This window comes from Hyla sarda, chromosome 6, assembly GCF_029499605.1.
Source record: "Hyla sarda isolate aHylSar1 chromosome 6, aHylSar1.hap1, whole genome shotgun sequence".
Classification (NCBI taxonomy): Eukaryota; Metazoa; Chordata; class Amphibia; order Anura; family Hylidae; genus Hyla; species Hyla sarda.
The window spans coordinates 68,370,325-68,386,040 of record NC_079194.1 but is presented as its reverse complement, the minus strand read 5'-3'; the positions used below and the strand labels follow the sequence as shown (position 1 = coordinate 68,386,040).

At 43.8% G+C, this 15,716-nt stretch overlaps 1 protein-coding gene across 2 annotated transcripts in view; it reads right to left on the bottom strand.

Moving 5' to 3' along the window:
- LOC130275735 (actin nucleation-promoting factor WASL-like) overlaps positions 1-15,716 on the bottom strand; it is a 139,104-nt gene that overhangs the window by 83,074 nt on the left and 40,314 nt on the right. The gene's annotated exons all lie outside the window — the stretch shown is intronic.

The following is a 15,716-nucleotide window of genomic DNA, read 5'->3' as shown; positions in this document are numbered from 1 at the left end:
ATCTCCTTAGAAAAATATGTGTACTGATCAAAATACCAGAAATATATGCTAGCAACATTAAATAATATAACTGCAAAGACCTAGGGTTGCAAAGACCTGGGCGCTGGTGAAACATGAGGGGTTAAAGGTGTTATCCAGGAATAGAAAATCAGAGCTAATTTCTTTCAAAAACAGCTCCCGTCTGTCCCCAGGTTGTGTGTGGAATTGCAACTTTGCTCCATTCACTTCAATGGAACTGAGCTGCAGAACCACGCTCAACCTGGAGACAGACAGGGAGCGTTTTTGAAAGAAATTAGCTCTGTTTTTCTGTTCCTGGATAACCCCTTTAATAGCGGAAGGTGGGTGTCAGCCAGGCAGAGAGAACAGTTGTAATAGTTGATGGGCGTACCTGGCCAAGGATGTACCTGTCCCCGAAGGGTAGAGAATAGTCCATGACGAGTATATCAATATTGACCACTGAAAAACTAATGTTTATAGGAAGTGAAAATTACTGTAAGTCAGTGGTCTCCAAACTTTGGATGTTGGAGAACTACAACTACCAGCATGTCCTGGCAACCAACGGCAGATTGTAAAAATTTAGCAATAGCTAGATTTACTGTTACGGCATGGCTTGTGATCTCCCATACCAGTGTTTCCAAACAGTGTGTCTCCGGCGATTACAGCCCCGGCATGCTGGGAGTTGTAGTTTTGTAACAGCCAGAGACACACTGTTTGGAAAACACTGTCCTAGACACATTTTTAGGAACTTCTACAGGAGTCCCAATATTCATAGCATAATTTGTTTTATTTCTGTTATATGTGTCATGGTGGCGTTTGTCAATATATAAAAATATTTTTTTTATTAAATAAATATAGTTAAATTTGATCTAAATTTAAATCATTTTAAAGGTCATTCCCTCTTTTGTCAGGTTTTATTTTTTGGGTGCATCCTAAGACTTTCCCATATTATGCGACACTTATCTCTTAGGCACAGTTACAAACTTAAAAAATCCACTGCCTTAAAGGCACACACAGCACATTTTTGGGGTTTGGGGTTTTCTTTTTTTTAAAGAGGAATAAACTATTGGATTGGATGGAAAATGCATGTTTTTTTATGTTGCTTTCCTTGATATGGTACAAAACAATCTCTAGAGGATAATAATTTCACTTTTAACAGAAAATTTGCACTTTACACTGGTTTATAGCACCCGTTTGATTAGCTGCACATTATGCACCGAAGACCAAATTTTGCCCTCTTTTTAGTAGATGAGTAGGACCAAGACTACACTGTCTAGATAAGGACTTGGAGGACAATTGTCCCCATCTAACTTCATATCTGCTCGTATCTTACCCTGTTAACTTTAAAATTCTGGTGAGAGATGCATATCTATAGTTTTTTTATTTTTTATTCTAGCTTTTAGTTACCTCGTTTAAAAAAAATATATAGATTTTAGTTGTGTTTTTTTTATATTGGATTTCTGTTTTTCCTGAGATGTGTTATGTTATTCGTATGTTTTAGTAAAATTTTCAGTTTTTCGACAATAAATGTTGGTTTTGTGTTTCTGCTCGTCATTGATTTTTGTATACTAGTTTTAGGGTAGGGTCACACGTGCTGTATTTTGCTGCGTATTTTCCTACCTATAGAAGTCAATGGGTAGCAAAATCAGCTGCAGAAAATATGCAACAAATGACGGCACGTGTGATCCTACCCTTACAGTAGAAGATTTATTTGTTCCCTATACTTGTTTTTCCAAAGTAAGGGACACCCAGGTATGTTAAAGGGGTACTCCACTAGACATCTTATCACCTTTCCAAAGGATAGGGGATCAGATGTCTGATCATGGGGGGTCTGGCAGCTGGGACTCCCTGTGATCTGCAGCCCGTCACCCCGACGTTCTGAACATTTTATGTTTAGAATACCCGCTGTGCTAAGCTTCAGGCGGCCGTGGTCGCAACCCCTTTCCATTAATGTCTATGGTAGATTTATGGATGGGGTCGTGGCTGCTATGGTCGTTTGTAATCCAGCATGGAGTGGAGTTTTCTCCATGTATGTGGATTACGGGGTGCAGGGCAGGAGATCGCGGTGGGTTCCAGCAGCCAGACCCCCACGATTAGACATCATATCCCCTATTCTTTCGACAGGGGATAAGATGTCGAGGAGCAGAGTACCCCTTAAACAAAGTCAAAAAGCTTTTGGCCAGTTTCATGCGGGCATAGTCCAGCAACATTTTGTTGTCCATATTACGGCTGCGAGTCCTGGTCTGACAGCTCAGCAGACGATTGGGCTGGGACTTGTGGCAAAAATGTGGCCCGTGTGAAACTGGCCTTATCTGCGTCCAGGAACAAAGCATGTATTTGTTAGCACAAGCACTTCTACACAAATAAACAAACTACAAATATAGTATGGGTACAATGAGTGGCGAGAATGTCCAAGATGATCCATTGAAGATACAGAAATATTTGACCTCTATTGAAATATCATAAAATCAGAACATACTAAGTATTTAGTTCAGGACACCTATGAGGCATATGCCGGGTATCTCTGTACAACCTGCTTTTTATAATATTTCAATAAAGGCCAGTTGTACCCGTATCTGTGCTGGAGCGCCTTCAGTTGCTCGGAGGTGTGATCCGTGCGCAGAACAAAGTGGAGGCTGGTAAACTGTTTCCTTCCTTTTGTAGACCATAATCGGTGACCTTTTTCCTACTTTCTATCATAAGAATTCCCAGTTATTAAAAAAAATAAAATAATAATAATAATAATAATAATAATAAAAAATCGGTGTGATAATTTTTTTCTAATGAAGCCAGCCTCATTGACTCCTACAAGCCATATTTTCCCAAAGTTTCAATGCTGGGAAAGAAGTCTGTCCACGGATGTGTGTACAGAAGACAGAGAATGGGGAAGATTGTCAAACGTCTCAGACATAAGTAAACCTAGACTCAACGTTCTAAGAATACCCTAAAGGTATGGCTCAGGGTGTTTGATAAATGTTGTGCTTCATTAGATATTGTTAAGTTTAACATCTCCTATTGGTTGGCTTACTTTATGCCCATATTTTGCACCAAAACTTTGGTGTACTGGGTTGCATGACACCTTTACTGCCAAGCTCTTGTTAAATGAGCTGCAAAAAGTGTGTAAGGCCCCCTACACATATGTGCTTCATCCGGCGGGATTTCCCTCCCGACGCTGTAGAAAAAGCACCAGAGGGAAACTGATTGTAGAGCTGATCACATTCATTGGAATGGGACAGTTCACATTCATCCAGCGTCTCAAGTTGGACGACAGACAGTGAAAGACACCACATGGGCACCAGACAGAGGAACCCATCTTGTGTTACACTGTCCGACATGCACAATGAACACCAGATCCTAAACAACTGATGCCAACTGGTGCACTTTTGTAATCAGTTGTGCAATCAGTTGCGGCGAGTTTAGGCTGGCATTAGTAAATCCAGTCTAAAAGACATAATAAATGTGACGTCAGTGGCGGATCCAAGGGGAGATTGAAACCCCACCTCATGCAGTACACAAGAATATTCAGCTCCCGCTCCACCATTCACTCTCACTCACGCTGCAGGCACATCTTGCTTGCAGCGTGTCAGCACAGGGCATTTTATGTTAGGGGCATAAGACAGGGGGCATTTTATGTGAGGGGCACAGGGTTATGTGGGGGAGATGAGGGCATTATTATATTTTATATTTGGGGGCACAGGATAGGACATTACTATATGTGAGGGGCACAGAGTGTTTTTAATTTCAGAGGTATAGTGTATATTATAAGGAATTTCTAGGGTGGTATGGTTTTTATGCGTCAATACGGTATTTTATTCAGAAGGTGCACTGTATGGCAGGGTTATGTAGAGGGCGCAGTGTGTGGTGGTAGTATATTCAGAGGGACTGTGTATGGCAGGTTTATATTCAGAGAGCGCAGTGTGTGGCAGGTTTATATTCAGAGAGCGCAGTGTGTGGCAGGTTTATATTCAGAGAGCGCAGTGTGTGGCAGGTTTATATTCAGAGAGCGCAGTGTGTGGCAGGTTTATATTCAGAGAGCGCAGTGTGTGGCAGGTTTATATTCAGAGAGCGCAGTGTGTGGCAGGTTTATATTCAGAGAGCGCAGTGTGTGGCAGTATTCAGAGCAAAAAAAAAAAAAAAGGAAAAATAGCACAGGTGCACTCTGCTGTGGCAAATACAAAGTATACAAAAAAGAATGTTGCGGCAGCATTCTTGATCAAAAAAATGGAGGCTCTTAGCGCACTTTCTGATCAAAACATGTCCCCCACTCACTTCAGATGGGATCCTAACGTGGACACGTTTTGATCAAAAAGTGCGCTAAGAGACTCCATTTTTTGACCAAGATTGCTGCTGCAAACTTCTTTTTTATATATTAGATTCAGAGGTGTACTGTGTGGGGTAGTATTATATTCATGTGCACAGTGTGTTGTACTATTATAGTCAGAGGGTAGAGTGTGTGGCACTGGGCGTATATGGTTTTCATATAGCAGATTGGAATTGACAAAGTGAGGAGCCAATGCCATCTGGGCATCAAGTTCAGCAGAGAGAAGATTTAGCTGGAACCAGTCCTGGCGGTATGTACCATCTGAATTAGATAAGGGAAGACTATAGAGAAGATGTCTCCTTTAGTCATTGATATCATTGTGTATGCTACCTGACTGTCCCATCAGAGCTGTAGTCACTTGTAAGTTCTGCAGTTATGAAGTTATGATGGGTGAAACTACAATTCCCAGCATAATCTTAAACCACTGCTTAGGTCATACTGGGAGCTGTAGTTTTACATGGTAAAAATCACTGTCCCATTCTGTTGCGATTGGGGTATATTTGATTATTATACTGGAAATAATTTTACACAGCGCGCTACACCACTGGTGTCTGTTACAACAGGCTAAAAAGCTACTGGGGGCGGGGTATGGGGTGACACAATTTTCTACCGCACTAGGTGACACCAACCCTGGCATCGCCACTGCTCATTCTCCGTATCCTCTGGATTCCATGAGCACTGCCTTAGTTTCGACAAAATACTCTGAGGCTAGGTTCACACTACGGAATTTCCGCCTGCAATTCCGCTTTGAAATTGCAGGCAGAAATTCCGCTTACTAAAATGTATAATATAGTGAATGGGTTTCCATTAACAAATTCGCACTTCGGAATTTGTGAAGCAGAATTTGTGAACAGAAAATCTGCTTTAAAATTTCCGCCTGAAGAATGGCGTTGCTCATTTTTCAGGCGGAAATACGGAACACATTGCAGTCTATTAGAGACCGCAGTGTCCGCGCGGTCCTAGCACCGAGCGGAAATTTTCTGCCCGGAGATTCCGCAGTGCGAACCTAGCCTGATAGTGCCCCTCCCGAGGCTAGACTCCAGATCTGCCACTGTGTGACGTAATGCAGGATCACCACAGTTTTTTTTTTGTTTTGTTTTTTTAGCAAATCAAGTCAGTATTCTCTAACAAAGTGCATGATACAATACAAGTAGAAACACGTGATACATTTCAGGTGCTGTAACACCACTCCTAAAGGGCACCGGAAACATGTCACTTGTTAACTTGTGTTTCCACTTGTTTCTCTCTTTTGAAATACATTTTTGGCAAGTTTTTATTTACACAAACATTGCACTGAACCTTCATGTATTTGACTTGGCTGAGCAGCCTTATTCAACAGGAACTAAACTAAACTGCATTTCCAGTTTCCATTTCCAATTATTGCAGCATATTAGAACAATGGGGTGCAGATTGTAGTCATTTTTAGCACATATTTAGGCACATGATGAAATTTGAAAAAAAAAAATTTTTTTCTTTAAGGCTAGAATTCCATTTAGATTTTTTGTGCAAAAAAAATAAATGCAATAAAATAAAAAAAAAACATTCTTCGGCACAGTGTTTTTTCCATGAAAAAAAGCCACGGCCAGATGTTAGCTGCAAGTTAATAGGGACCTGCAAAAGGCCATATCCACTTGGTGTTCTTCAGTTTGGCTTTTTTTTATCCTTTTGGTGTTTTTCAACTATTTTGGGCTCAGTGGGTGATTTTCAAAAACAACCTCATGTAGAGACTTTGGCGTTATTTCTTAAAAATCTTGTCATTTTTCTCTGCCATAGAAGATTATGGGAGTGAAAAAAAACGCCAGAAAAAAGCCATGTGGGTTTTAACATCAGTGTTTTTGCAGGCGGTTTTTATTCTTTTTTTTAACTTGAGAGAACTAAAAAAGGGACGCAGTTAGCTTTTGTTAATACATTTCATAGGTTACCATAAAAAAAAAAAATTTGATACAGTAGGGATGATAAAAATTGTAGGAAACAAATTCTATATTTATAATGATTTTTTTTAAGCATGGACGTATATTAGAAAGATTAAAGATTTGCCTAGATTTACAAGTGTTACGATCCATGCTCCGGCTGCCCCGCTCTCTCCTACAGCCGGCGGGGCTGGGATTCGCATTGCCAGACGCGCCCGCATGCGAATCCCAGCCCATCGCTCACCTCTGTCCTCTGCTGTCTCCTCTCCTGCCTCTCAGCTCCGGCGTTCGTGTCCCCATCTCCTAGGGTGTGTGCGCCGGAGCTATAAGATTTAAAGGGCCAGTATGCCCATAATTAGTTTTAGACCTGTGCCTCACTTATAAATTCCTGCTCCTCCCAAACATCTCTGCCAGATCTTTGTTGCCTTGAGCCATTGAGAAAGCGTTATTGTGACTTGCCTTGCTGTGTTTCTGGCCCCTTGTTCTGTGACCTGACCTTGCGCCTGTGGCGCCAGCCTACTGACCTTCTGTTATGTTCCTGACTACCCATCTGTGCCGCCAGCCCTCACCTTCTGCTATCCTGATTACGAGTTGCTGTATCCCTCCTGTGCCTCGAATCTCCTCAGCCGCCTGTGTGGTCAAGTCATGCCAGGGGTAGCGACCTTGGTGCCGCCTGCAGCAGAAAGACCATCACGCTTTGCATAGGGCTCTGGTAAAAACTAGCGGCGCCTTAGACTCCGCTCCCTGGTACGGCCCGCATCATCTGCCACATAGGCCCAGCGGATCCACTACCTCCAGTGTTCCTGTCTTCCAACCGTAAATGTAACAGTAAGATCCGGCCATGGATCCCGCTGAGGTACCTCTGCCAGAAGTCACGGATCTTCCTTCTGTTGTGGCTCGTCAGTCACAGCAGTTGGCCCAACAGGTGCAGCAACTTACTCAATTGTCTGTGGGTTAACCGCAACCTGCTCCACTTCCTCCACCTGTTTCTGCAACGTCTTCTGGGTCCAAGCTACAGTTACCTTTACCCTCTAAGTATGATGGTGATTCCAAGTTTTGTAGAGGCTTCGTTACGCAGTGCTCCATGCATTTGGAGCTTACGTCTGACCAGTTCCCGACGGAACGAGCTAAGGTGGCCTTCATCAGTCTCTTGACCGGAAAAGCCCTGGTCTCGGCTACACCTCTTTGGGACAGCGGTGACCTGGTATCCTCTAACTTGACAGCTTTTCTTGCTGAATTCTGTAGTCTTTGAGGAACTGCAATGTCTTCTGCTGAGACGGGTCTACTGAATCTCTGCCAAGGGAATTCCTCCGTCGGTGAGTACCCAGTTCAATTCCGCACTCTTGCCCCAGAACTGGCATGGATGAGGCTAAATAATATGAGGGGAAAAATCCATAGGAAGTGCTCTTAAAACGTAACTTTTACTGGTTTCAATAAAATACACCAATTACGTGACCCATAAAAAATGAATTAAATTGCGCAATGTACCAATATATATATATATATATATATATATATAACCCAAGGCGTTTCCGCTGGGTTCTGCAGCTTCCTCAGGGGAGCAATTATAGAGGTACAGTTACTTATGCGATCATATGTATTAGACCGACAGTACAACGAGATTCAAAGAACTAATAAATGGAGACTCTTAGATGTTGCTCATTAATATTATGTGCATTATATGCTTGTAAATAAATGCTTAGATCACAAATGTGTTAATTTACTGAAGCAAACAATCTACCAGATACTGGACCATTAGGTTTCCTTGGGGCACCTGAAAAAAAGATGGAGAAAGGGCATTGCTGTAATGCTAACAGGTGATTTTCAAAAAGGCATTTCATCAGCTGATGGCATTCTGCCATACCTCCGATCCCCACAGGATATCTAGAAAAAATAAACAGGAGAATTCCCCTGTAATAGATCTGCAAACAACTCCAAGTACCTGAAAAAGAAAGATGTTGCCAGAATATGGCTACTCACAGTTCCGAAGTCCAGTGTATAGTGGAACCGAGTGCTACCTACAGTGATAGGGAGCCTATTAGCAGGCTACTGGTGCTCTGGTTTCTGTTTCCGTGTTGAAATAGAATAATGATTGAGTGTTCCAAACTATCTAGGTAATTTGATATTTGAAAAACTGTATACAGAATGGCGTGCCACGAACAACAATACATATTGAATTGTTATTAAATGCACATCCATTAACAATACTTTAAGTTAGTGCTGGGCTGGAATATGGCTCCTCCCAAAAAGAGGGGGGCTATTCTAACAGGGAATGGGAGGGATAATAGCATGGGCCTAGTGAACCTGCAGTATTCCCTATTAATCCCTATTGTTGAACCCTAGAGCCTAGGCGGGGTGGCCGCCCTAAAAAGGGCAGTACCGTTCAAGAACCTCCTGTTATCTCCTAGAGAAGACCATCTATTGCAATGACTTTAACTGGAGGACTCCTACTAAGGGTCCACTCTCTACCTATTCGGTCATTGCTATGGGAGGAGCCATATCTTAATCTTAAAGAAAGCATGAGTAATTTTGCTGTTCATTAAGAACCCCAGGGACAGGGAAATTTAGTGAATAGATCCACCAAAATTTTTTTTGCAACAGAGTGCGGTCAATATCACCACCCCAAGAGGAGGGCTTGATCCACTCTAATGCTACAAAATAGAGTCCATCTAAGCACCCATTATGAGCATTATTCATGTGGGCGGCCAGGGAGGTATCTCTCTTGTTTCTCGTCTTGCCCACGTATCTCATTTGGCATGGGCAGGTTTGCCACATATATTACTCCACATGAATCATAATTGATGAAGTTTCTAATTTTGTAGCTCAAATCAGATTGAGTGTCCCTGAAGGTTTGCATTTTAAGGACGTAACGACAAGCTTTGCATTTCCCACATTTATAGCATCCATTAGGTCATGGTATCATGCCCAGCCACGTTTCTCTAGAGCGTATGTCTGGGATTAAGTGGCTCTGTGTGAGAATGTCCCGAAGGCTTTTTCCTCTCCTAAATTTAATTTCTGGTTTTCTTTGCACAACATCTGATAGGTCCTGATCCATTTGCAAGATTCCACAGTATTTCTTTAGGATTGATCTAACTGGATTTGCAGCCTGATCAAAAGTACAGTAACCCCCCGACATGCGATGACCCCGACATATGATCAAATCGACATACGATGGCCTCTCAGATGCCATCGCATGTCGATGTCAGCATCGACATACGATGCTTTTATATGTCTGGGCCATCGCAGTAACTGCTATCCGACAGCGCAAAATGCTTAAGCTGCTGTCGGATAGCAGTTTAAGCATCCCGGACAGGTTCGCTTACCTATCCCCGCTGCTCCGGGTCCACTTTGTGATCCTCCGGTGTCTTCGGTATCTTCTCCAGGGTCCGGGCCTTTCTTTCCGGCATCGTTATTACGTCGCTACGCACGCCGTGCCGGCGCAGCAGCGTAATAACGTCACCAGAAAGCGAGGCCCGGACCCTGCAGAAAATGCGGAAGAAGCCGGAGGATCCCGAAGTGGACCCGGAGCAGCGGGACAGCATCGGGAGCCCTTGGGTCAGCAACGGGAGCAGTGAGGATGCGGTCCGGAGCGGCGGGAACAGGTGAGTATAACTTCCTATACTTTACATTGCACGAATCCCTCAACATACGATGGATTCAACAAACGATGGGTCGTTTGGAACGAATTACCATCGTATGTTGAGGGACCACTGTACCTATAACTCGGATGGAATTCAAGGATTCTGTCTTTTTTCGAGGGGTGAATAAAGCATCCCTTGGGGTTCGCTGGGCGTGTTGCAAAGCATCTCTCAAAATATAATCAGGATAACCACGATCTCTAAACCTAGATCTAAGGTCTTGTGCTTGTACAATTAAATTCTCTTTTTGAGAACAGTTCCTCCTGAGGCAGAGGTACTGGCCCCTCGGGATCCCCACCGGGTGCCTGCTCTCCCACCTCAGGAGGCTGTTGGTAGCTGTTTTTTTGCGATGTACCATTATTCGTAGCAAGCCACTTATGTCTTTTTCTATATATAAGTCCAAAAATGCAAGTTTGGTGTGACTAATTTCAAAGGTAAAATATAACCCAATTGAATTTTTGTTTAATGAGTGTATAAATTCTTTAAATTCCTCAGACCCCTGCCAGAAAATATTTGCGTGTGAGGACGAAATCAAGTAATCTTATTTTCAAGTTATTGTGTGCTGAAAAGTGGTTACCTCTAGATGACAAAAAGAACATCACTGCTCTTAAACCAACATCATGTGGGATCGATGAGTAAAGAGCCTTCACATCTATGCTAGTTAGTAATGTGTTCTTATCAAGTGACACTCCTTCAATCTTACGCAACAGATCCCCTTGTATAAGACAGGAGGGCAAGGACAAATTCTCTCAGTACTTTGTCAAGGTAAATGCTAATATTTTGTCCCAAACTACCAATTCCATATACAATGGGGCGCCCCTTAAGGGGGGTTACCCCCTTGTGTAATTTCGGAAGGGCATAAAACGTGGTGATAGTTGGTTTTGTTGGGAAAAGAAACTGGCATTCCTTATCGCTCAGTAGTCTATCTGTTTTGGCTTGGGAAATGATTTCCCTCAACTCCTGTAAATACTCAGGAGTAGGGTCCCTGGGGAGAATTTCATAGGTTGTTCTATCATCAAGTAGCTTATGGCACATCTGAATATAGTTCGTGAAATTAAGAACCACAATGTCCCCCGTCCCCCGTCCCCCCCCTTATCAGAAGATTTTATGATTGAATTCTTATTTTCCCTGAGCAATTTCATCGCATATTGTTCTTGTCTAGAAAGATTGTTTTTGGTAGGTGCAGAGGAAATATCAAATGATTTTAAGTCCTGTTGCACCAAATACAGAAAGCGTCAACACAGGACATTTCCCCAATCGGGGGGAAAGACTTATTAGTGGGCGCACAGGTCATAAATAGTCATTCACCCCTGGGTCTGTTGTTCTTGTCCAGGTCAGCTAGATTTCTAGTCGTGTAGAGGTTCAAAAAAGGGTTGTCTAGCCGGATAAAATATGCTCTCGCTGCACGAGATCCTCCGTCTTCCTTGACTGAACTTATCCACTTAGCTACACGTATTGATGTGCGTTTTGCTGAGAGGCAGAAAGAACTTTGCTTGGAGAGAGAACCTGCCCGGACACAGCGGTATCCCCGCCTAGCTCCCGTGTTCCACCGCTGCAATCCCCTGTGCCTCTTGGTCTTCTCTATTAACTTGGAGGAGCATCGTACACGTTTGTCAGGTTCTTCTGCGCCTTCAGAAGAATCGTCTCTACGTCAAACTGGAGAAAGGCCTATTTTAGTCTAGTCTTCCATTTCTCGGCTACATTGTCTCTCATCAAGGCCTGCAGATGGATCCAGATAAATTGTCTGCGGATTGGCCTTGTCCTTCTGGTCTACGGGCTATTCAGCGCTTTCTGGGATTCGCTAACTATTATCCTCAATTCAACCCTCATTTCTCTTCCTTGGTTGCTCCAATCGTGGCTCTCACTAAAAAGGCTTTAATCCCAAGACTTGGTCTCTTGAGGCCGAACAGGCCTTCTCCCATTTAAAGACTGCGTTTACCTCTGCTACCGTGCTTTCTAGACCTGATCCGGAGAAGCCTTTTTCCTTGGAGGTTGATACCTCATCTGTTTGAGCCGGTGCTGTTCTTACTCAGAAAAATGCCAAGGACTGTAACTTGTAGTTTCTTTTACGAGACTTTCTCACCTGCTGAGAAGAACTACTCCATTGGAGATCGAGAACTCCTCGCTATCAAGCCTGCCTTGGAGGAATGGTGACATTTATTGGAAGGGTCTTCTCATCCGGTCAGCATCTACTCAGACCATAAGAATCTTCTGTACCTTCAGTCTGCTCAGCGATTGAATTCCCGCTAGGCAAGGTGGTCTTTGTTCTTTTGTAGATTCAATTTCTTCATTCCCTTCCGTCCAGCCAGCAAGAACATCAGACCTGATGCTCTCTCCAGGTCCTCAGACGTCGTAGGTTTGGACTCCACACCAAGGCATATTATTCCTAAAGATCGCTTGATTTCTGCCGCTCCTGCCAATATTCAGCAACTTCCTCCTGGAAAATGCTTTGTGCCTGCCAGATTGAGACGCAAGGTTCTGAAATGGGGTCATTCTCCTTTGTTGGCAGGTCATCCTGGAGTACGTAAGACTTTACTTCTAATCTCTCGGCACTACTTGTGGCCGTAGCTAGAACGTGATGTTTGGGATTTTGTTCGTTCCTGGGACACTTGTGCCAGAGACAAGACTGCTCGACAGAAACCTGCTGGACTCTTACAGCCTTTACCCATTCCAGAGAATCCCTGGTCCCACATCGCTATGGATTTTATCACCGATCTGCCACCATCCTGTAATATTTCGATCATTTGGGTCGTGGTTGATCGGCTTTCTAAGATGGCTCATTTCATCCCTCTACCAGGTCTCACATCTGCTCCACAGCTGGCGAAGTACTTTTTGCCATATATCTTCCGTCTACATGGTCTTCCTCAGCATATCGTTTCGGACCACAGAGTTCAGTTTGTTTCTAAGTTCTGGAAAGCTCTTTGTACTCATTTGGACATTAATCTGGACTTCTCTTCAGCCTACCACCCTCGGTCCAACGGTCAAGTAAAGAGGGTTAATCAAATTCTGGTGACTTATCTTCGTCATTTTGTCTCTGCTCACCAAGACGATTGGGTCGACCTTCTTCCTTGGCAGAATTCTCATATAATCATAAGGATTCTGAGTCCACGAGGTCGTCTCCCTTTTTTGTTGTTTACGGACCCCATCTCTGTCCTTCTCTTCCACTTCCAGTTTCTTCCGATGTGCCTGCTGTTGATGAGCTTGTCCGTGACTTTTCTTCCATCTGGCAACAAACTCGACAGTCTTTATCTCAAGTTTACTCACGCATGAAGGTGCAAGCTGATAAGAGTAGAAGACCTCCTCTGTCCTTCTCTCCTGGTGACAAGGATTGGCTTTCCTCCAAATACATTCAATTTAGGATTCCCTGCCACAAGCTTGATCCTCGCTTTCTAGGCACCTTTCAGGTGTTGAAAAAGATTAATCCAGTCTCCTACAAACTCTGTTTACCTGCTACTTTATGCATTCCTAATTCTTTCCATGTTTCCCTCCTCAAGTCTCTAGTCATCAACTGGTTTTCTAGGAAGAATTTTGTCCCCACGCCAGTCACCGGCTCTTATGATGTCTACAAGATCAAAGAGATTCTTGCTACTAAGACCATGAGAGGTAAACAATTCTTCCTGGTTGATTGGGAAGGTTATGGTCCAGAGGAAAGATCTTGGGAACCGAAGGAGAATATCCTGGACCGTGACCTTCTCAGGAAATTTCTGCACCACAAAAGGAGGGGGAGACCAAAGGGGGGGTACTGTTACGATCCACGCTCCGGCCACTCATGCAGGCCGTGCACGCATTGCCCTGCTCTCTCCTTCAACCGTCGGGGCTGGGATTCGCATTGCAGGATGAGCCTGCATGCGAATCCCAGCCCGTCAGTCACCTCGGTCCGCTGCTGTCTCCTCTCCTGCCTCTCAGCTCCAGCGCAAGTGTCCCCGTCTCCTAGGGCGTGCGTGTGATGGAGCTATAAGATTTAAAGGGCGAGTACGCCCATAATTAGTTTTATACCTGTGCCTCAATTATAAATTCCTGCTCCTCTCACACATCTCTGCCAGATCTTTGCTGCCTTGTACCATTGAGAAAGCGTTATTATTACTTGCCTTGCTGTGTTTCTGACCCCTTGTTCTGTGACCTGACCTTGCTCCTATGCCGTCTGCCTACTGACCTTCTGCTACGTTCCTGACTACGCACCTGTGCCACCTTCTGCTATTCTGTCTATGAGTTGCTGTATCCCTCTTGTGCCTCGAATCTCCTCAGCCGCCAGGGGTAGCGACCTGGGTGCCGCTCGCCGCAGCAAGACCATCCAGCTTTGCGGCGGGCTCTGGTGAAAACGAGCGGCACCTTAGACTCCGCTCCCTGGTACAGCCCGCGTTATCTGCCACATAGGTCCAGCGGATCCACTTCCTCCAGTGTTCCTGTCTTCCAACCGTAAGTGTAACAACAAGATATGAAAAGTTTTCGATTCTGACTGTTAAATGCAGTTTTTTTGTTCAATTTAGTTCTTAGGTTCTGTTTACATTTGTTTATAATAAAGTCTGAATTTCTGGCAGATTCCAATGACTTATAATTGGTTCCAAAAAATATTTTTGCCAGGGATAGGTCCTTAGGCTATTCCTGCCTGACAGGAGAGTGGAAAATAAAATCTCATTGTTATCACTAGTCCTGTTTACAAAGGCCAGTCTAGCTGACTGTGTATATTTATACATAGATGGGAGAAAAGAAGTGTAGTAGTGCCCTACGTATGGGCTAGACTGCTGTTATTTTCATTCTAAAGCAATTTCTTTTGAATTACCATAAATTTTCTTGTGGTGTCCCGGTACCGTATTACCTCCCGTACCTAGTGTAGAGGTCCCCAAAGTCAGAGTAACTATGCTCAGGTAGGGTCCCTCAGGTGGGACAGCCCCTAGTCGCCTCTCCTCAATTCTAATTCTCTAGTGTTGATACATGTATATATTTAATAATAGTGTATATTTAATATAATGTATAGTGTTTATCTTGTTTAGCATCGCAGGACCTTCGATCATGTGACCATGTTAATCTCCTCTATGGTATGCCTCTATGGTATGTTGGAGGACCTTTGGGGGTCCTTGGGTCACTTGTTGCCCACAATCCTTTGTAATGGTAATTGTTTGACATCAGTATTGGACCAATTAGCACTAGTCCAGCCCCTGCCCATATAAGGGAGCTGTAGCCAATTATCGCTCTCTTGGGTTGCTGCTCTCGTGGATGCCGGACTAGCAGGACGGATCTGCGCAACTTGCGAAAACACGCTAGGCCTGAAAACCTACCGTCCTCAGCTGAACTAAAACTGAGTACTAAACTACCCCGCTAAAGCTAGCATGACTACTGGACCGCAATTAAATCCCCTAAATCCAGTGGAACACCGCATAATACCTTAAAGACTCTAAATTGCTAAAGTCCCAACCTTTGTCAATCTCCAAAGAAAGCAGTTGTATGCATAGAGACTGTTCCGTTTATGAAGCTTGCAGAAAATCTTCAGTAAAAGTTATGCCTGTTTCAGAAAACTCTCCGGTTGTGGACATTCCATTATTATCTACCTCCCTATCGCTCTTGGGAAGGGTGGCGGTAGGACAAGCATTACTGAGGAGCCCTCACCCTGGCGTCACGAATAATAATAAGGGTTAACAAGCACCCTTTAGTCACCGCACAGCTACACCCCCATATACCCTACTCCCCCAGGCTATCACATTCTATTCTATTTATTTTGCTCACTGCACTGCAAATACCTCTGTAGAGTTCAGGAAGCTCCTATCTTTGATGCTAAATAACCCCCAATTGTCACAATATGTATAGCTTCCTGTGACAAACCGCATTCTTCAAAAACACTTTTTGCTCAAAACA